The 21,064-nt window shown below is 44.4% G+C and overlaps 1 protein-coding gene across 1 annotated transcript in view; it reads left to right on the top strand.

Moving 5' to 3' along the window:
* The first annotated feature begins 3,391 nt into the window (after positions 1-3,391).
* Fkbp5 (FK506 binding protein 5) overlaps positions 3,392-21,064 on the top strand; it is an 87,397-nt gene continuing 69,724 nt past the window's right edge. The window contains exon 1 of the mRNA NM_010220.4: positions 3,392-3,589. The gene's annotated coding sequence lies outside the window, so the exon portion shown is untranslated. The remainder of the gene's footprint in view (positions 3,590-21,064) is intronic.

Here is a 21,064-nt window from a genome sequence, read left to right as displayed (position 1 = left end):
TTGTGAGCTGAAACAGAGAAAGTCAGGAGAGGAGAAAAGACAGAAAACACAGGAGAAAAGGGGTGTAGGGAAATTAACCCTGTGCTTTGACTGGAGTCTCAGAAGCAGGGAGGGAGAGAGGGAGAGGGAGGGGGAGGGGAGGGAGGGAGAGGGGGGATGGGGAGAGCGATCATACAAGCTATGATTGAGACCTTTACAACATGGAGGACAAACCATTTAAAAGGGTAGCCACGCCATGGCAGAGTTCACCACGGCTTCCGACTCCTCCTACAGTACCTCCTCCATGTGCCTTGGGAAAAGGTTCTCCTCTTAAGCTGGGGATCTGTGGTGGGAAGAAGGAGGGTTTGGCTGGGCTGGGTTTGAATATAACCTCTGCCCACCTCCTAGCAAGGCCTCCTGGAGAAGTTTCCAGTGTGCTGCTCTCTGTGTCTGTCTTTCTCTTATTTCTTTGTGTGTATAGAGTGTGTGTATGAAGTGTGTGTGTGTTTGGGGGGTGATGGGTGTTCCATATGGTGAGTTTATGGAGGTCAAAGGCCAATTTTCGAGAGTTCTTTCTCTTCTTTCCTTCTATGAAATGCAGGGATCAAATTCAGGTCGCCAGGCTTGGCCGCAGACCCCATACCTACTGAGCCATCTCACTGGCCCCCAATCTGCAGCTCCCTCAATGAATAAGCAAGGGCCAAAAAAAAAAAAAAAAAAAAAAAAAAATCAATGTCACATTACAGCTGTGAGCATCGAGTTACCCATGCTGTGGGAACAAACTCTTCAGACACCAAGTACTTTAAGATGGAGATGTGGTTTGAATTCTATCACAGGCAAACCTGGGCACAAAAAGACTCTAAGCAGTGGCTGTGTAATTTGCAACAGTTGGTGCAAAAAAGAACACACAGAGCCCCTTGTTGAAAGCTTACTATGTCAAGATGACCACTGCAGCACTTTAAACAGAGCATGGGGCCTTTCTCAGTGTGTGTCACTGAGGAAGGTGACACACCCACAAAGCCAGCTGTGGTGACAGGACCTACAAAGAACTGTCCTTGTGGTAGGTCAGAGCCCCTCTCCCCACAGCCAGGTGTCTTTGTGTTCTAAAGGCATCAACGCTTAGGGGAAATGATCGAGGAAGGTGGATTTGGTGGTCAGAGTGGTTTTTCTGGAGGAGTGGGTGGAGCTAGCTAGGTTGTAGTCAAAACTGAAGAACTGACTGTTCCCCACAGACACAGGCCTAGAAGGGGGGTGGGGGGGGGGAAGCCTGCAGCTGTATCTACAGCCCTCGTTGATATTCACTGTGGTGTGTTACAACACAGCCTGGCTGTCTCCTGGGATTTTTCTCTCCCCCCAATCCCCCAATCCCCGGCCCCCCCGGGAGAGTCTCGTCTTAGAATTCATGACAAGTCCACACCACCCTGCCGATTGGCCCACACTGCCACTAGCTGTTCGATCAGTTCTTTATGCCATTCCAGGTCTGTGTGCCTCATGAGCTCAAGTGCTACTATCCCTTGCCACATGGCGCGCGGAGTCCATGATTGTCCCTTATCCACAGCTCTTGGTCTGGCCAAAGCCTTTTTCCATCTTCAAAGAGTGGGTTCGATGTGACCTCTTCGTGAAGCCTCCGGAAGGGGAATGCTGGTTCTCTTCCCTGGTAAGAGCCCTTCCTCCTTCTCTGTGGACACGTGCCACAATCCCCGGAACATTTCTGAGGTGTGGCTGTCCTTGTCTGATAGCTTGGAGGCTTTGGGAACTGGAACAGTGCCTTCTCACCTCCATGTTCTCTCCCCCACACATACCTCGTGCTTTCAGTAAGCAAAGTAGATGCTTAACCAACTGGCATTAGCGAACAGAACAGTTGCCACCCACAGCGTGTTGTTGAATTCATGCGGCCACTCCCTGGAGGCTGGTTAAGGGAGGTTTCCAATCACTGAGGAAAGACAAGCGACTGAGAAGGACCCCTATCCAAGAGGAGTGGGTGGGTGGGGTATCTTTTATATCAGTTTTATCTTTTCTGTAGAGGTCTTTGAGGATAGGGAAGGAATGACCATACCACCATGTGGGTGATAGACATTGATATATATCATATGTGTTATATGGACATTGATATATATCACCATACAAGGTGACATGTATCTTCATAAGTTCTAAAGTGAGACAAGACAAAAGAAACCAAAACTAGGGGCTGGAGAGAAGGCTCAGCGGGTAAGAGCACTGACTGCTTTTCCAGAGGTCCTGAGTTCAAATCCCAGCAAACACATGGTGGCTCACAACCATCTGTAATGAGATCTGATGCCCTCTTCTGGTGTGTCTGAAGATAGCTACAGTGTACTTAGATATAATAATAAATAAATAAATCTTAAAAAACAAAACAAAAAACCAAAACTAAAATAAAAGCAGACATGGAACCAGGAAACATGGAATTTTCCTGTGGCTACAAAATATTCCATAGGTAATTGGGACTTTTATAGTTTCTCCTCCCCTCAAAAAACAAACAAACAAACAAACAAACCAACCAACCAACCGGGGGTCTGGAGAGATTCCCTAGCTGTTATGAGCAGTTGCTCTCACTGGTTGTTCTCCCAGAGGCTGGGAGAGCACAGGATGCTTCCAACTCCAGTGACAGGGGATTCGATGCCCTCTTCTGACCTCTGTTGGGTACTGCACTCACATAGTAAACACACACACACACACACACACACACACACACACACACACACACACACCCAGCAGGCGAAACACTCATCATAAACGTTCTTCTAAGAATCTTCTTAAAAACCGAACAGTTAGAGTTCAAGTCCCCAGGTGCAGCTCCTGAGCGTCTATAGGAGTCACCCAGACGTGGCGAGGGGGTGCCATCTCGAAGCTGACCTAGCTCAACAGCCATCCTTTGGGTTCCTTTTTGACCTCATCACCTGGGCTGCTTGCTGTGTTGGAGAGGCAGAAACCTCAAGGGAAAGCGACATCTTCACGCCCACTGGGTGTCCAGAGAGAGAGGTGCTAGGTGCTACATCGCATTTTCCCAGTCTCTAAGGAGCATCTTCAAGTTCAGGAGGTTATTTTCCGGGGTCAGCATGGCCCGACCTCTGCAGCTCGTGAAGGGCAGGCTGGGTGGACAGACAGGCAAGGCAGACGCTTGTCTGGTCAGTATTTAGTCTGGAGGCAGTGGACGACGAGGCGAGGTGTCAGTCAGCTTCCTCCATCCCTCTTCTCCGGCCCCCACAAAGGGCAAGGGCCAGACACGTGGGCAGCGGTGAAGAGGCGGAGATGCAAACGAACGGGGCGGAGCCTCATTTGCATAGGCAGTGCACGGCCACCAATCGGGACGGGCGGAGCGACAGCCCGCGCGCCTTTTGGGGGCGGATTGGCAGCCCCGTGGCCCTATGGGAGGTGGGTCCTGCGGCCGGCGGGGGCGGGACGACGGCGGGCGCTGCCCGGCGCACTAGCCGGCTTGCGGGCGCTGCCAGTCTCCGGCGGCGGTGTCCGGCGCGCGGCTGAGCGACCGAGCGTGCGGACGGAGCGGCGGCCTGCTGGGCGGGCTGAGCGGCGCGCGCGGCGGCGGAGAGACGCGGAGCGAGGGACGCGGCGGCGGCGGACGCGGCGACAGGTACGGGCGCCATGGCCGCGGGAATGGGGCGCGCGCACGCGGCGGACCCCGGAGCCAGCCCCGTGCTCGCGGTCCCGCTTCTGCCGCCCCTCGCGCGGCTTCCCCGGGATGGCGTGGACGGGACGCGCGGGAGGCCTGGGCCCCGCGTGGGAGGTGGAGCGGCCGGCGCTCTTCTCCAGCGTCTCCCTCAGCGCGGCGGCGGCGGCTCGCTCGCCCGCGCGCGGCTTTTGTTTCCCGCGCAGCCCACAGGTCCGGGGAGCCCCGTGTCGCTCCGCCACGCCGCCCTCCGGACGCGGAGGAAACTTGGCCTTCCGGAGCCCTGCAAGCCCCGCGGATAACGGAGTGCTCCGCCGCGTCCGCGGGGCCGCGCGATGGGCGTGCCGGCCGGGCACCGCCCTCACCTGCCGCTCCCGAGCCGGCTCGCACCGGGCAGGCAGGTGACCGGAGGGTCTCGGAGGTACTGAGGAGGAAGGGCTAATTAAAAGTTGTCTCGGAGGTGGCTGAGCGGGTACAGCCGCTTGCAGCCAAGCGTGACGACCTGGGTTCGATCCCGGGAACCGACATGGTAGTAGGGGAACCGACTCCAACCGCGAGTTGTCCTCTGACCTCCCTGTGTACACAGCACAAACACCACTGGCTCCGATACACATTCTCATCTCTCACCCCCGCTCTCAATAATACTAAGGAAATAAAAGTTATTTTAGGAATCTTCATTCCCTTCGCCCCAGCGGCATCACCACTCCTGTTCCGGCCATAGTCCTTGACTCCAAACCCAGCATTTTGTGTGTGTGTGTGGGATGAATCTAAGGGAGCACGTTGCATTATGACCATCTTCCTCCTCCTCATCTTCGTCTGTGGATGAGCCAGGTGGAGCGCTTGCGCCTCATTTTTTAAATAATTGGTGTCTGCAGCCATGGCGAAAGCGTTGGAAGGTACAGATCGTAAGCAGAGCGTGCAGAACTTGGGACAGCCCTCGGCGGGGCTCGGGACAGGGTGTACAGCGCTTGGCCGCCATTCAGTAAATTCTGCATGCGGCAGTTGGGAGCTGGTGGTTTGGGGATTTTTTTTTTTTTTTTTTTCCCTTCTTCTTCTTTCAGGAGTGTGTTTTCCAGCGGACCAGGGCGTTGAATAGGCACTTTCTTTGCTTCCTTTAGGGGAAGGAGAGAGTGTTTATTTCTATTGTCATCCCATTTTCTTAGGGCTGTGGACAAGGGAAAAGTTAAGGTGTGTTTGGGTTAAGCATTTTGTCTTTTCCTCCCCACTTCTTGCTGTTAGCTTTATATGTTGTTAAAAATTATAGCTTTTCCTCTTGGTGTCTGAATCAATTCAAGAAATGACTTGGAAAAAAATCTTACTTAACCGTTTTCTGTTACTCTCCCAGCTGATCCTCATTTGCCTGACTTTTTGGGGGGGGTATTTTTTTTTTGTTTGATAGTTGAAACATCAAAGTTTTATTCCTTTGTTATTGGGAGTTTACTATTCAATTAAAGCACGTATAAATTTCTGTAACCTAATACTCTCCACACAGCTTTCGCTTTGGAGTGCTACAGAAATGGTGTATTTTAACTATATTTATTTATTTATTTATTTATTTATTTATTTTTCGAGACAGGGTTTTTCTGTGTAGCCCTGGCTGTTCTGGAACTAGACCAGGCTGGCCTCGAACTCAGAAATCCGCCTGCCTCTGCCTCCCAAGTGCTGGGATTAAAGGCGGGCCCCACCACGCCCGGTTTACCTATTTTTAAATGCAAAGGTTAATAATGACACTGGTTTGTTAGCAGCACTGAGTGTTTTTAGCTTTCTTCCCCTTTGTCTTCTGATATGTCTTGTGTGGTAACTGCCTTGGGTGTAATCTATACTTCAGAAATGTTGAACTTCAGAGCACAGTTCGTTTTTATTTAATTACACTAATTGATTGAACAATCATTTTATTCATCTAGCTAGTTTGAGCTAGCTATGAGTTGGGACCACTTGAGATTGATTGATTGATTGATTGATTTTGAGACAGGGTTTCTCTGTGTAGCTCTGGCTGTCATGGAACTCTGTAGACCAGGCTGGCCTCCGAACTCAGAGATCCAACTGCCTCTGCCTCCCGGTGCTTGGGATTAAAAGCACGCGCCACCACTGTCCAGCCACTTGAGATCATTTAAAATTAATTTAGGAATATTTTCTGCAAGTTGTTTTAAAACAAAAGTTCATCAGTGGGGGCTTTTGTCATTCCAACATTTCACAAAAGGATGTTTCTCTATTTACTTTTTAGTTTTTATATCCATCTATCTATCGTCTGTGATAGATCGATCTGTCATTTGTGAGAGTACTTGGCACTGGTGTGGTTGTCAGAGGACAACTTTGGAGTTTTGTTTTCTTCTTGCCCTGTGTAAGTCCTGGACTTGAAATTCAGGTGGCTTAGTTTATTGGCAGGTTCTTTTATCTGCTGAGCAATATCACCAGCCAGCATTTCTTTTTAAAGACAGTTTAAATCACTTAAACATGAAAAGCCTAGAATTTGGGATGAGTTGTTAGTTAATTTTGAGAATTTTCTTTACTTTTGGATTGGAAAAGAATGTGTATTGTGTTGTTAGTTCCTACAGGGGATTCAGTTTAGGAATACACAGTAGGAACACCCTGTGGTGTGCTTTGCAGAGCTCCAGTCTGCTGAAAGCCCTGATACCTGAAAGCTGATGGAGGGGCTCTTCCCCATGCAGAGCTGGCTCACCCTACCGAAGGGCCTTTCATTGCTTTAGATGATTTAATTCTACTTTAGTGTACGACTGCATGAAATTGGAGGGTTTATAATCTTTTATCCTATGGTGCTGCATAAATGTGCCAAATGCCATAAGTTTATTACTTTTAAATTTTTTGTTTTTAAGATTTATTTATGCATTTGGGTATCTTGCCAGAATGTATGTCTGTACATGCATACATGCCATTTATGTGCACGGTGCTGGTAGCAGCGGAGGCCAGAAGAGGACACTGAAGGTCAGGAGCTGAAGTGTGAGTGCTGGGAACCAAAGCCTGACCCTTGACTGCCCAGCCATCTCCCCGGCCCTCATAGTTCACTGCATCCAGTTACACAAAGGCATGTGGTGTGCGCTTGAACTAGCTAGTACCTTTTTATTGAAAGCCCATTTTAAAGCTGAGTTTTCAGGTATTTTAATTACTGGTGCTTGTTTATTTTGTCTGTCTGTGGTAACCCCATAATAGAGTTAGTTACCAGCCTCATTTTTCTGTCAGAATTAAGCACAAATCGCTTCTTGTATACACGCAGAAAGATTGGGCTGCTGCTGCTGCTAGGGCACTTACCCTCAAGTGCAGCTCCTTTTGAGTCTGGACATTGCCCGGAAATTTCTTTACTCTGCTCTTCCCTCCTCCCTGTCTTCCTTTTCTCCTCCCCTCCCCCTCCCTCCCTCCCTTCTTCTGTTTTTTTCTATCCTAGGATTGAACCCAGGGCCTGTGAGCACTGAGTGAGTACTGTGCCCTTAAGTGATACCTGACACTAAGAACCTGCTCTCCGGGCTGTGATTCCCTCAGATCCTCCTGGTTTGGACACTCTAAGTTCTGTAATTCATGCACACTGTGCAAATGTCTCCATTTTGTAATTCTCAAGATTTTGAGCTTTCTAAGCTAACCAATCAGTAATTAGACTTTTCTGTTATTTTATATTTCTGAGATTCTCTGCAATACATTTTAAAGTTGATTTTTTTTTTTTAATCTTTTTAAATCTTTGATACCCTGGGGATTGAGTTCAGGGCCTATGCAGTGATCTACCATTTAGTTACAGTGCCAGCCCTTTACCGTTTTTTGTGTTTTTAAATCTGTTTCTATTTCATGTGCACTAGTGCTTTGCCTGTGTACATGTCTGTGAGACGGTTGGACCCTCTAGAACTAGAATTACAGACTGTTGGGAGCTGGCTGCCATGTGGGCACTGGGTACTGATCTTGGGTCCTTGGGAAGAATAGCTGGTGCTCCCAGCCACCAGGCTGTCTCTTCAGTCCCCTCTAGTGCATTTTAAATCCACTGCATTGCCATATGTGCCTCCTCAAACATTTAAAGCATTAAATCGATTTGCCCGGAGGACTGGATGGATAATGATCTGTAGGTCCTGTAACTATTGATTTAGAACAAGAACTGCTTATGTGTTAGTTAATTTGCAAATAAGATGTTTACTTTGTCTAAAAGCCAGTTCTGTCAAGGAGACAGGCTAAATAAAATTATTAGAGAACACATGTATTAACAGGTTTCTAGCAGTCATACCTGATAGATTATTAAGAATAGTATAGTAATATTTAGAGCACTAAATTTCCACTATTCAAAATAATTAGTACTTCTTATAGTTTGTTAAAGAGAACTGATTTTGGCTGTGGTGGTACATGCCTTTTTAACCCCAACCCCAGGGAGGCAGAAGCAGCCAGATCTACATATGGAGTTCCAGGCCATGTGTAGTAGGTCCATAGTAGGCCCTGTCCCAAAACAATACCACCAACAAAACCCACCAGTGTATGTCTACATTAGTGTTTACTGCAGGTCTTCTCGGAAACACTTGATTAATGTGAGTAAAGGACCACCAGAGGGAATGTAGGGCTACACATTTGGCATATCTGTTTTTTATCCTTGGTTTGGAAGGAAATTTTTTTTTTCCAAGACAGGGTTTCTCTGTGTAGCCTTGGCTGTCCTTGCACTCACTTTGTAGACCAGGCTGGCCTCAAACTCAGAAATCCACCTGCCTCTTGCCTCCCAAGTGCTGGAATTAAAGGCGTGTGCCTTTGGAAGGAAAATATTTTTAAAAAATAAGAAAAAGTTTTAGTTCTCTGGAGAAACTAGGCAAACCATAGTAAAAGTTGAAGATGATATATATTTGAAGTTGCTCTGTTTTTGTAACAAAGCACAAGGCTTCATCAAGATTCTTTTAGAAAAAGGTACAACAATTACAGACGTGAAAATGATGCATTTTCAGGGGCTGCAGAGACGGCTCAGCGGTTAAGAGCACTGACTGCTTTTCTGAAGGTCCTGAGTTCAATTCCCAGCAACCACATGGTTGCTCACAACCATCTGTAATGAGATCAGACGCCCTCTTCTGGTGGGTCTGAAGACAGCTACAGTGTATTCATATAAAATAAATAAATCTTTTTAAAAACTGATGTATTTTCAGAGTGAAATCATGGGTTTTTAAGTGAACAGTCAGTCACACAGCTGTGACCCGGAATAGCCATGGTCTCAAACTGCATCTTCATATTTGCAGCAGACCACCGTAGTTTTGAAGTTGCTCTGTGTGTGCAGAGAAGAATAAACCATGAAGCAAGATGAAAGACTGGAGAGGCTGCATTGTCCCTGCCTTGTGCCGTTCCTCGCTGCAAACCTTCCTGTGCTGGCCAGGAGCAAATGGCTAGAACCATTTGTAGGTTCTGACTCCATCTTGACTACTGATAAATGTACCCCCAGAAAACATTCACGGGAGTGTCAGCAGGGTTGTACATTTCAGATTGACCTTTTACAAAGTCAGGGTTGTTCTTTTTCCTTCTTCAACTGTTCTCTGTCTTGGAGGGTACCCTTTCTCTCTTTCTCTCTCCCTCCCCTACTCGACCCCCTTTTCCCCACTGCAGCTGCCCTGGCCTTGATAATTGGGGCCAGTGAACTTACTGTCCCAAAAGCAGCTTCCAAATAAATCTGCCTTTAATAAAATCTAAAAAAACCCCTCAGATTTTGTTTTGTTTTTTTTCGAGACAGGGTTTCTCTGTGTAGCCCTGGCTGTCCTGGAACTCACTCTGTAGACCAGGCTGGCCTCAAACTCAGAAATCCGCCTGCCTCTGCCTCCCAAGTGCTGGGATTAAAGGCGTGCACCACCACCATGCCCGACCAGATTTGTTTTAAAAGAGAAACAGATTAGTGATTTCAAGCTTGAAGGTGGTAGTATCCTATTTTTCTTTGGCTAAGCATAGTAAAAATGAGATGGGTGAGTGGTTAAGAACACTGCTATAATGGGGATTGTAGTGGCAAGTGAGTTCTCTAGAGAAGCCAGTAAGATACTCACTCTTCACCTTTAACAGAGTCAGTCATGTTGGAGGAACATCAAAGATTTGGAGGGTTGGCTTAAGTTTGAGTGATGAAGTGGAATCTTTTTATTTAAAAAAAAATAGATTTGTGTTTCTTAATGTTGATATCTTTGGAAATGAAGCCTTTTCTCTATTGTCAGTTGAAATTACACAATAGAAATTGAGTCAAAATATCTCCTTATCATGGATTTAATGTTGTAGTGAGCTACTTTTTGGATGGGAGAAAATACCTTAGAGATGGAGAGGTTTTTCGTTTGTTTGGTTTTGTGTTTTTTTTTTTTTAAGATTTATTTATTATTATACATAAGGACCTCTGGAAGAGCAGCCAGTGCTCTGAGCCATCTGTCTAACCCCAAGATGGAGTCATTATCAATATACATTTGAATAAGCATGGAATATTCTTTATCTATGTTACTTATTAACAGGTGAAATTATTTCCACGTGTATTTTTGACAATGTAATACAATAAAAGTCTTGTAATCTTTAGCAGATTTAGGGTTTTGTCTTTAGTGTAAAAATATTGTGTAGTAGATGGTAAGATCCCAGTCAGTATTCTGAAGTTGTTTTGGGAAGAGATTTGTGAGGACATGTTTGCTTCACTAGCGTGTAACAGCGTTGTAAGTGGGAGAGAGCTGTCTCTCTCTTCTGAACGCCTAAGTAGGATGAAGATTACAAAGGCTGAGGTGCTCTTAGGGCTAGCTCCACTGTGACCCCAGGAACTTCTTCCAGAATTATTTTTTGTGTGGGACTGGCTAAGAATACTCATGGCGGGCTAGAGAGATAGCTCAATGGTTAAGAGCACTGACTGCTCTTCCAGAGGTCCTGAGTTCAATTCCCAACAACCACATGGTGGCTCACAACCATCCGTAATAGGATCCAATGCCCTCTTCTGGTGTGTCTGAAGACAGTGACAGAATACTCATATAAATAAAAAAATAAATAAATCTTAAAAAAAAAAGAATACTCATTGAAATACATAAATACATACACACCTAGACACGCAGACACACATTGGGGAAGAAAAGGCTGGCAGGATGGGGCTTGGCAGTTAAGAACATTGGCTGCTTTTCTAGAGATTCTGAGGTCAATTCGCAGCAACCACGTGGTTGCTCACAACCATCTATAAAAGGGATTTGATGCTATCTTCTTGAATGTAGGTGTACATGCAGACAGAGTACTCCTGCATTAAACAAACAAAAAACAGATTAATTAATTTAAAAACATAGTGCTCTTGTAGAGGACCCAGGTCTGGCTTCAGCATCAATAATGGTGGCATATAACCTTCTATAACTCCAGTTCCAGAGGATTTGATACCTTCTTATAACCTCTGTGGGCACCTGGTATATTGACAGACAGACAAAACACTCATACACATAAAATAATTTTTCACAAAATAATTTCGGGTTCATATATAAACACACATGTTATATATAAATACCAGATTATCAAGTAGTTAAGTATAACTACATGAGTGTGTGTATATGAATATGCACGCATGAATATGCACACAGATAATTGCTGTGTGTGTTTAGTTATTCTAGTTTATTTAAACATGGAGCTCTCTCCCTTTTTTTCCTTTTCAGTGAAGCAGGCTGTACTGAGATGAACAAAGTATATGTTCAGGAAGAGGCTGGTACAGGATGTTCATAGCAGCTCCTCTGCAATAGAAATAAACTGCTGATTCCCACGGCAGAACAGAGGGAACTCAGAAATAGTTTCAGGAGACGCTAGACACAATACTTATTTTATGAAAAACACAGGAACAGGCAAAACCAAGACATGGTAGAAATGAGGACTGCTTCTAGGTAGGGCTGTGGTTCTCAGGAGGGGTTCAGAGGACCTTTCTGGAGCGATAGAAATATTCTACAGCTTGCTTGGATGATGAAAATGTTTTAGGTAATGTGATTTTTCTTATTTTTGGTGTGAATGTGTACACATGTGCATGTGCAGGTTTCCCTGCCCGTGTGTGTGTGTTATGTGTGGTGTGTGTGTGTGTGTGTGTGTGGTGTGTGTGTGTGTGTAGGCCAGAAGTGAGCATTCTTTCACTGTTGCTCATCAACCTTAGTTTTTGAGACAGGGTCTCCTCTCACTGAGCCTGGAGACTGGCTGGGCTGTCTGCACTCTTAGACAGGTGGTACAGGCCTGCATCACCACACCCAGCACTTACATCAGTGCTGGGGATCGAGCTGTGCTCTTCATGCTTCCACAGCCAGCACTTTACCCACGGAGCCACCTCCCAGCCTCTCTTTCATTTTTAACTTCCAGAAAAACTGCAAGATTAGTATTAAGGATTTGTCCAAATTTCCTAATTGCTTCCATGTGTTCCGCCTTACTAAGCTGTGCGTTGTATGGCATGTCGACTGTATTTTTAGAGAAGGAAAGAAAGCTTTAAAATGTGTTGAAAGTGAGAGATGGTCTTACCTGGGGCGGGCAGGCGGGGGACTAATATTAGCTGACCCATTCATGACCGTGAAAGAAAGCCGACAACTGTCTGTCTGTGTCTGTCATTTGCTTTTCACTGAAGTTTCATGTGTTTGTTGGAAGAAACCTGATGCAGAGATGATCAAAGTTTAAGTTCAGTGAAGAGGGCTGCTATATTTTATTCTCCTGTGCGTGCCACCCGGGGTGATACCTAGCAGTAGCTCTCCTGAGATTGAAGGTAGTGTTCATTCTTACGAAAGAGCAGTACACCTACAGTGTGCTAGGTTCTGCACAGATGTGTGCCCTCTGCAGTGTTCTGGACACTAGACCAAGGAAGAGGAGGCCAGAAAGCCTCTCTGTCAGAGGGAGGTGAGCTTGGTGTCTACAAACCACATAAGCACTTAGGACATTGGGCAGAGTGAGTTGAGTCTCTCTCCATAGCCTCGCCCGACTGACTGAAACTAAGCCTGTTTAAGTTGTGGTTTAAAACATTTCCCCTCGTAGTGTTTTGTATGTTTTTCAGTATGTGTTCATTGCAATTAAGATTAGCTGTAGTTTATAGGTATTAGTTTATTTTTTAGGAACATTTTTTTAAACACCTGTATCAAAGTTTTTGGTTGTTTCTAGATTAGGAGATACTTAGAGTATCTAAAGGGCTAACCAGAAGCTTCAATAGATTAACCACTGATATCCATGGCAAATGTGTATTTCATCTTTATTAATCAAAACTATATAGTTATATGGTTTATGTGTTTTCAATAGACTCAAAGGTGCATTAGACAGAAGGTGATAGTTGTCTGCTGTCAGCTCAGACAAAGGAATGACATTTTTTCCTTAAGAACATGTTCATGATACTCTGAAGCAGCAGGCTATTTTCTCCTGTTTATGCACAGTAATTTTCTTTAGGTTTTTTTTTTTTTTTTTTTTTTTTTTCACTTCTTTTTTTTTTTTTCATTTATTTATTTATTTATTTATTTATTTATTTATTATATGTAAGTACTGTAGCTGACTTCAGACACACCAGTAGAGGGCATCAGATCTCATTATGGGTGGTTGTGAGCCACCATGTGGTTGCTGGGATTTGAACTTTGGACCTTCGGAAGAGCAGTCGGGTGCTCTTACCCACTGAGCCATCTCACCAGCCCCTTTCTTTAGGTTTTAGAAATGTGTTAGAATTTTATTTTTCCTGTGCTAAGGATTAAATTCTAGGTCTTTCTTACATTAGGCAAGTGTTATAATACCACTGTAGTGATTCACCTAGGCCAGTCTGCTAGAATTTGGTTTTGTCAGCCTTAACTAGAGGTAGAATTTTAAAAATAGCAGTGGTTACACCAGCCCTGTCTTGTTTTGTTATACGTCATCCACATATGTACAGCTGGAAAGAGGAGTGCAGTGAGCTTCACATGCCCGTGCTCCAGAGTCACTGCTCAGTGACATTTTGATTGATGATCCTTTTGTTTTATTTAGGTTGGTTTAGCTCTTTTTGAGATGAAAGTCTCATGTTTTAGCCCAGATTGGCTTTAAACTTGTAATCTTGACTCAGCCTTCTGGGTGCTTTTAAAACTTCATAAATTTGGAATGGAAAGATGGCTCAGGACTCAGTTAAGAGCACTGATTGCTCTTGCAGAGTTCAGGTCCCAGCAACCACATGGTGGCTTACAACTGTCTGTAACTCCAGTTCCAGGGGATCTGGTGCCTTCTTCTGGCCACCATGAGCAATGCACACATGGTACATAGACAGGCTCAGGCATAAGCCCATAAAGTAAATAAGTAAGTCTTTAAAATTTGTTAAGTTCTATGGCTTGAGATCTGGCTCAGCAATTAGAGCACATTACTGCTCCCAGTGGACCAGAGATGGCTTCCCAGCAGCACCCATGCCGAGCAGCCTGCAAACACCTGACCTCCGAGGGCACCTGCACACAGTGAGCACAGTCCCAGTCAAATGTAAATGCACACACTACGGAACTTTAACAATATTTAAAATGTGTTAACTTTGTACACATATGGTAAAATAGTGGTAGTATTGGTATGCTAGATTTTTGTTATAAAAGAAAGGAGTATGCTGTAGATCACTGAGCTGGCTTTGGACATGTGGGAACTGTGAGACTGTTTTGTCTTTAGCTTTTTTCTTGGTTTATCGATTGGAAAACAAAGATTGATTTTTGTGCTTCTTAGAACATTATTTTTATGTTACTCAGTCTAACCAGCTGTCCACCTGGAGCCTTAGATTATCTTTAGTGTTAGTAGCTGGAGGTGTAGCTATCTAAATGTACCATTTATCACTAAAACTCCAGACACTGGGGGCTGAGAAGATGGTTCAGTGGGTAAAGCGGCTGTCATGCAAGCATGAAGACTGGAGTTCTGATCCCCAGTGTCACATACAAGCTGGGTGGCACGGCAGCCCACCTGTAATTCAGTACTTAGGAGGCCGGCATACGATCCTAAGACTAAGCTGGGTGGCTGGACTAGCTGAATCAGTGAACTCTGGGTTCACCTGAGAGACCCTGCCTCTATTTAATGTGGAAAGCAATCAAGGAAGTCACCTACCTGTGGGTGTCACATGCCACACATGTGTGTACTCAGAAACAAAATCGAACATCTCAGTTGTGCTGTCCTGACACACTTTCCCATGTCCAAGGCCATGCTGGGCTTTGGATGTGAACATGTGGACTAGCATCTCTGTGGCTGCCCTCAGTGGCATTCCCACCCTTTCCCCTTCCAGCCAGAGCAGTTCTTGTTGGCTTCCTCTTTAGCTATTAATGACTCCATTCTTTTTTTTTTTTTTTTTTTTTTTTTTTGGTTTTTCGAGACAGGGTTTCTCTGTGTAGCTCTGGCTGTCCCAGAACTCACTTTGTAGACCAGGCTGCCCTCGAACTCAGAAATCTGACTGCCTCTGCCTCCCAAGTGCTGGGATTACAGGCGTGCACCACCATGCCTGGCCAACTCCATTATTCTTACTGGTCATTTTTGACTGTTTCTTAAAAGCTGGTGACTCACTAAATTCCTTTGTTTCTGACTTAATGCCTCCTTTTAATCTTTTCCTTTGATTTCCACTAGTCCTAGTTTGATTAACATGTTTGCTTAACAAGCAAAAGTATCCCTATCTGTTACAAACTTATCCATATAAAAACTAAGACTTGCTTATGAAGTAAATACGTAGCGATATTTTCTTCCCTTCCAGAGAAGCCTTGTCTTGTACTTTTACTCCTGGAGCTGGGGTCTCCGTCTTTAGCCGAAAGTGTCTTCAGATTCTTGATCCTCTAACCTGAATCTCCAGAGTGCTTTGAAAAGTTGTCTTTAGTGAGCATAGTTAAGCTCTAATGGAGATTAAACTCTGGGCCTTGTGTGGCTAGTTAATTTGCTCTACCTCTAAGCTAAACTTCCAGGCCCATAACTTACAAGGGTCAGTAATAATATTTAAACCAAGATGGCTTTGCATCTGAGCTGTATTAAAATCATATGGATTGTGCCAGTGCTATTAGTTAGGAGTTTGAGTTACAGTTTATAGATCTGCACTCCATGCCCTACCAGTCCTGAGTTACAGTTCATAGGTCTTTACCCCCATGCCCTTTCAGACCTGACATCTTCATCAACTGAGTTTAGTGGAAGCAGTCTCTCTACCTCTTGTTTGTTTGTTTGAACTGTTCAGCACTTAGAAGTGCTGTCTCACAGGTTGACACTGATTGGGACAGACTTCCTTCATGGTGTTTTGTGGCTGGCTGGGAATAAAGAGATTAATACATAGATTTAATATATCACACACTTTTTTTTTTTGAGATGTTTTTATATAGCCTGTGCTGAACTTGACCTCACTGTGTAGCCGAACTTCTGAGCCTCCTGCTTCCACCTCCCAGATGTTGGGATTACAGGTGTTTGTTTCCATGCTCAGTTTTATGTGCTGCTGGGACAGAACGTAAGCCTCTGTGCATGCTAGCCAAGCAGCCCACTGTCGGAGCTTGACCCTGCCCCACCCTGGTATAGATTCTTTTTTGTTTGTTTGTTTTTTGTTTTTTCGAGACAGGGTTTCTCTGTGTAGCCCTGGCTGTCCTGGAACTCACTTTGTAGACCAGGCTGCCCTCGAACTCAGAAATCCACCTGCCTCTGCCTCCCAAGTGCTGGGATTAAAGGCGTGCGCCACCACCACCACCTGGCTTAGATTCTTTTTTTTTTTTTTAAAGATTTATTTATTTATTATATGTAAGTACACTGTAGCTGTCTTCAGACACTCCAGAAGAGAGAGTCAGATCTTGTTACAGATGGTTGTGAGCCACCATGTGGTTGCCGGGATTTGAACTTAAGACCTTCGGAAGAGCAGTCAGGTGCTCTTACCCACTGAGCCATCTCACCAGCCAGGCCCCCCCCCCCCCCCCCCCCCCCCCCCCGGCTTAGATTCTTAATTGTACTGCTTGAATCTGAATCTCGTCATTAACACTTGCAATGAGACAAGACACTGGGTGAAATGTTCGTTTCCTGAGCTCAGTTTCTTTATCTGTAAGATTCAGGGACAAAATGAATGGACAGCTGCCAGTGGTTCCAGGGCTAAATGAGACAATAGCTGCCGAGTGCTTCGGTCAGGGCTCTGTCCTTAGGACTCACATACTCCAGCAGTTGCATTAGTAAGCACCGCTGCAGTCTGGTGTTTCACCTTCCATTGTGTTCTAAGGAATGTTACAAAACAAGACACTGTCCTCTCAGAAAGGAGAGCATATGCACACAAGATAAATAGCAGCCCAGATCCCAGTGTAACTGGCAGATTTCTTCAGAGGTGAAGAGGCAGGAATAATGGCCAAGAAGACATCAACTTAAAGAAGTGTCAGGACTTGACCGGAACGCTGCAGGCCTAGCTAACAGGTTGGCGGGCTGTTGAGTCTGTGCTCTGCTCTGCTCTTCCTTCCCTCTGAGGTTACTGAGAATGAGGTGAGTTTATACAGCCGAGGTGTTCAGAGCATTGTCTCCAGCACCGTCAGAACGAGGGAAGAATGCACTTGAGGTGGAACACCAAGTGGGAAGACAGGAGAGGCCTTGGTGTTTGAAGTGGATGGAGTGATCAGGTGACACCCACTGGGAACATGGCATCCTTTCCATGTGTGCTGAGGAAGGCTGATTCGGTGCTTAGCATCGGTTATTAACTGGACAGGGTCTACAGTCCTTGGAGAAACATGCCCCTAGGTGTGCCTGCAGGGACATCCAGGTCAGGTTAATTTGAGGTGGGAAAACTCCCTAATGTGGTCAGCACCAGCATCATGCCTCTCCAGTTTCTGACTGGATACATACAGTGCAGCCAGCAGCCTTATGCTCCTGCTGTTACGCCTCAGCCTCCATGATGAGCTGCACCCTTGACCTTCAAGTAGAATAAGCCCTTTCTCCTGGCTTTGTCAGGCTTTTCTCACAGTAGTGACATAGTAACTAGCACACAAGAGAAGAGCTCTTGCACTCTTTGTCAAAAGATCTTGAGTAGTCAAGACCACACTTGTGAGTCAGTGTCTGACATTGCTCACTGTCTTCCTGATTTATAAATAACCAAAGCAGTGGTGGCGCAGGCCCCTGATCCCAGCATTCAGGAGGCAAAGGCACGGGGGTCTCTGTGAGTTCGAGGCCAGCCTGGTCTACAGGGCCAGTTCTAGGGCAGCCAGTGCTACACAGAGAAACCCTGTCTCGGAAAACAACAAGCAAACAAAAATCTAACAGACAAAGGGCACAGAGGGAGTTGGCACTGCTCAGTCATAGTAAAACACTGTCCCCCCAAACCAAAGTAGATAAACAAAACTGCTGGAGAGAGCTCAGGAATCACCCGGTTTTCTTGCAGAGGCTCCATCCAATCCCCAGCAGCCACATAGCAGCTCACAACCACCTGTAACTCTAGGTACAGGAGGTCCAACGCTGTCTGCTGGCCTCCACGGGCACCAGGCATGCACCTAATACACAGAAATGTATGCAGGCACACATGCACATAAACACATCTTTAATCCCAATGTTGAAGAGGTAGTAGTAGGCTTGCGTTTGAGGCTAGCAGGGACTACTGTACTGTGAGACCCAGTTTCAAAAACAAACAAAAACTCCCGAAACTTTAAAACTAATTTCAACTGTGAAGCTGTCTGTAGTGAACATTTATGTGTCTTTAATTTGTCCATTTGTTTTTGGCTTTCTCTTTTTCTTTATATTTTCAGTTGTTTATATAACCCTTATATTTTGTCTCAAAAGTTCGATGGGTTTTTATGACTGGTTTCCTCCCTATCCTCTAGACAGCCTAGATTGTAAGTCACAGCCCCACAGTGGAAGGGACCAGCCAGAAGGGGAAGGAAAGGGAGGAAGGCATTCTCTCCAGTTGCGATGTTTTACAGGCATGGAAGCTGAGATCTGGAGGAGATAGCCTCAGGTTCATGAGCCACCGCTGATTACTGCATGGGTTATGCATCTCAGGACTGGACAGGGCTGGTTTGTTTTCATTGCTGTGGTTCTCGGCCATCTGGGTGGAATTATAGTAGCACCAATTCTACCGCTTTTCAAAATCGAGGTAGAAAGTGGTTTCCTATCAGGAACTGCATGGTAGCAATTCACCCATTATTAGAAGGTCACGGTTGTGTTCTCCATTGAGCAGCACTGCTCTTTTATTTAAAATTAAACTTGTATTTAGTGTGTGGGTGAGTGTGCATACGCTATGTTGTGGCTTACCTGTGGAGGGCAGAGGACAACTTTTGGGAGTTGGTACAAAATCAGTTTTTCGAGGAAAAAAAAAAATTCAGTTCCTTTTTAGTTTTTGAAGTTGTCATATATGTGTGCTTTAAGCCTCAATGATCTCTGTCTTTCTCAGTAAACTGTCTTGTGGTAGAACACATGCCCTCAGCGCTGCACATATGTGCTGGTGCCAGCATGAGGAGCTGTACTGTCGAGTTACATCTGACCACTCTAGTCTCAGGCAGAATGGCATGGACTGTACTTAAGCCTCGGTTTCTTCTGTGACAAGGGTTTGGGCTGCTTTGTGTCTAGCTGTGCCAGTTGCCCAAGAGATGTCCCCTTCCTTTACCAGAGCCAGATTCCAGCCACCCGATTCACCGGCTGTTCTCCCTTGAAATGTATTGTTTTAACTTAAGTGAGACACTCGGCTTGCATTTTGAAAGAAAATGTGCGTAGCGTAGCAAACAATACTTCTTAGTCACTATAAGCATAATTTGACCATGAAATCATTTTGCAACTGGCAGTTGTTTTGTGTTCCGTATTCTTTCTCACGGTTAGAGAAAGAAAATGGCCTGGGTTACAGAGAGATGCCTCAGACCGTGGCAGGTCCTCAGGTTCTTTTCAGAAGAGGAGGCTTCTAGGCCAGATTCAGTTTTACTAAGATACTGACTCTTTTCTTTGCTCAGCACCCCTGAGATGGAATCATATAGCCTACAGTTGTACACAGTTGTGTCCACGTCTTCAGTCGTGGCTGTCATGTCACTTATGGACTATACTTTGGCTTCTTTTGCTTCACTTCATCTCCCTTCCTTTCTCTCTCTCTTCTTTCTTCCTTTCTTTCTTTCTTTCTTTCTTTCTTTCTTTCAGCTTCTCTTTTTAGCCTTCTAAATTTATATAGTAACAGTTTTTATTAGCTTCATTCTTATGTTGCTTTTAATAGTTTGGTTTATTTGCATATTAATCCTGAGATTCTCATACCAGACACAAAGGGAAACCCTGTGTAGCCCTGGCTGTCCTGGAACTCACTCTGTAGGCCAGGCTGGCCTCAAACTCAGAAATCTGCCTGCCTTTGCCTCCCGGGTGCTGGGATTAGAAGTGTGAGGTACCACGCCCGTCTGGAGGATGGGTTTCCTGTATATGTCCATTTGTTTTCCTCCTGTCACTTGTCCTCATTTTCTTTGTCTCCTAAGGAAAAACGGAGCTTTAATGTTCCGCTGTTCTTTCTTTAACCCTTTCTCCATTTCTCCTTATCTTTCCTTTCTCTTTATTCCTTTTTTCTTTGATTCTAAGAATTGGTCCCAGGGCTTTGCACATGGTAGGCAAGTGCTCTACTTCTGATCCCGTATTGGAGGCTCTGTGTATTCTTTTAGGTTCTGTTTCTGAGCAGTCTCTCTATATAGCCCTGGCTATCTGGGAACAGTAGACAAGGCTGGCCTCAAATTAACAGAGATCTGCTTGTCTCATGTCCCAAGTGCTGGGACTAAAGTTGTGCGCCATCATGCCAGGCTTCCTGTGTATTTTGCAGACTGGTATATATGTTATGTTGTTTATTTCTTTGTACTAATTATAATATGGCTATATTCTAGAACTTTCTTATTTAGTTCATGATATATTTTTTGCCAAATTAGTATGATGTGTTTCATTTTGTTTTTATTTTTTTTCAATTATAACTTCATTTAAAGTTTTTTTTAAATGTGTATGTGTGTACTCAGGTTCTGAACAAGTGTGAATAAATTTTCTTTTTTTCTTACATCTTAAAAGTTGTCATTTTAATATTTTCATATATAATATCTGTTTTGACTTAAGAACATTGATGACAGCCTAGAGAATTTAATACACTTGATATGAGGTGACTTTTCCAAAATATTTGGCATTGCCAGATTCTATTAATTTTATTAATAGAATTAATATATAGAATAATTCTATGCCAATTCTAGTAATAAATACTTTAGCAGTTTTATAATTTTAATTTAGAGTCCCAAATCTAGTATCTTAAGTTTTGATTCTTAGGTTGTTTAATTTCTTTATTCTAAAAAATGTAATTGGCTTTTCTAAAAGCCAATCATAATTATATGGAATAATTAACTTTTAAAGAGGAAAATAAAGATTCATTTTAGAACCTATTCTGGATTAAATGGGTTAATAAATACATAGTGATTTGAAGATAAGAACTTTTAGGTCATGAATTTTCTCTTAATTTTGTAACTTATTGAAAAGGATTTGGTAATTAAAAACTTAAAAGGCAAAGATAATTAAAACAAAGGAAAAGGAATATAAATTACTTTAGAAGTAATGAACAGGATGAGAGAATGGGAAGGAAGAAAAATT

Source organism: Mus musculus, chromosome 17 (genome assembly GCF_000001635.26).
Source record: "Mus musculus strain C57BL/6J chromosome 17, GRCm38.p6 C57BL/6J".
In the NCBI taxonomy this organism is placed as follows: Eukaryota; Metazoa; Chordata; class Mammalia; order Rodentia; family Muridae; genus Mus; species Mus musculus.
Note: the sequence above shows the minus strand (reverse complement) of the source record. Positions and strands in the feature narration are given on the sequence as shown.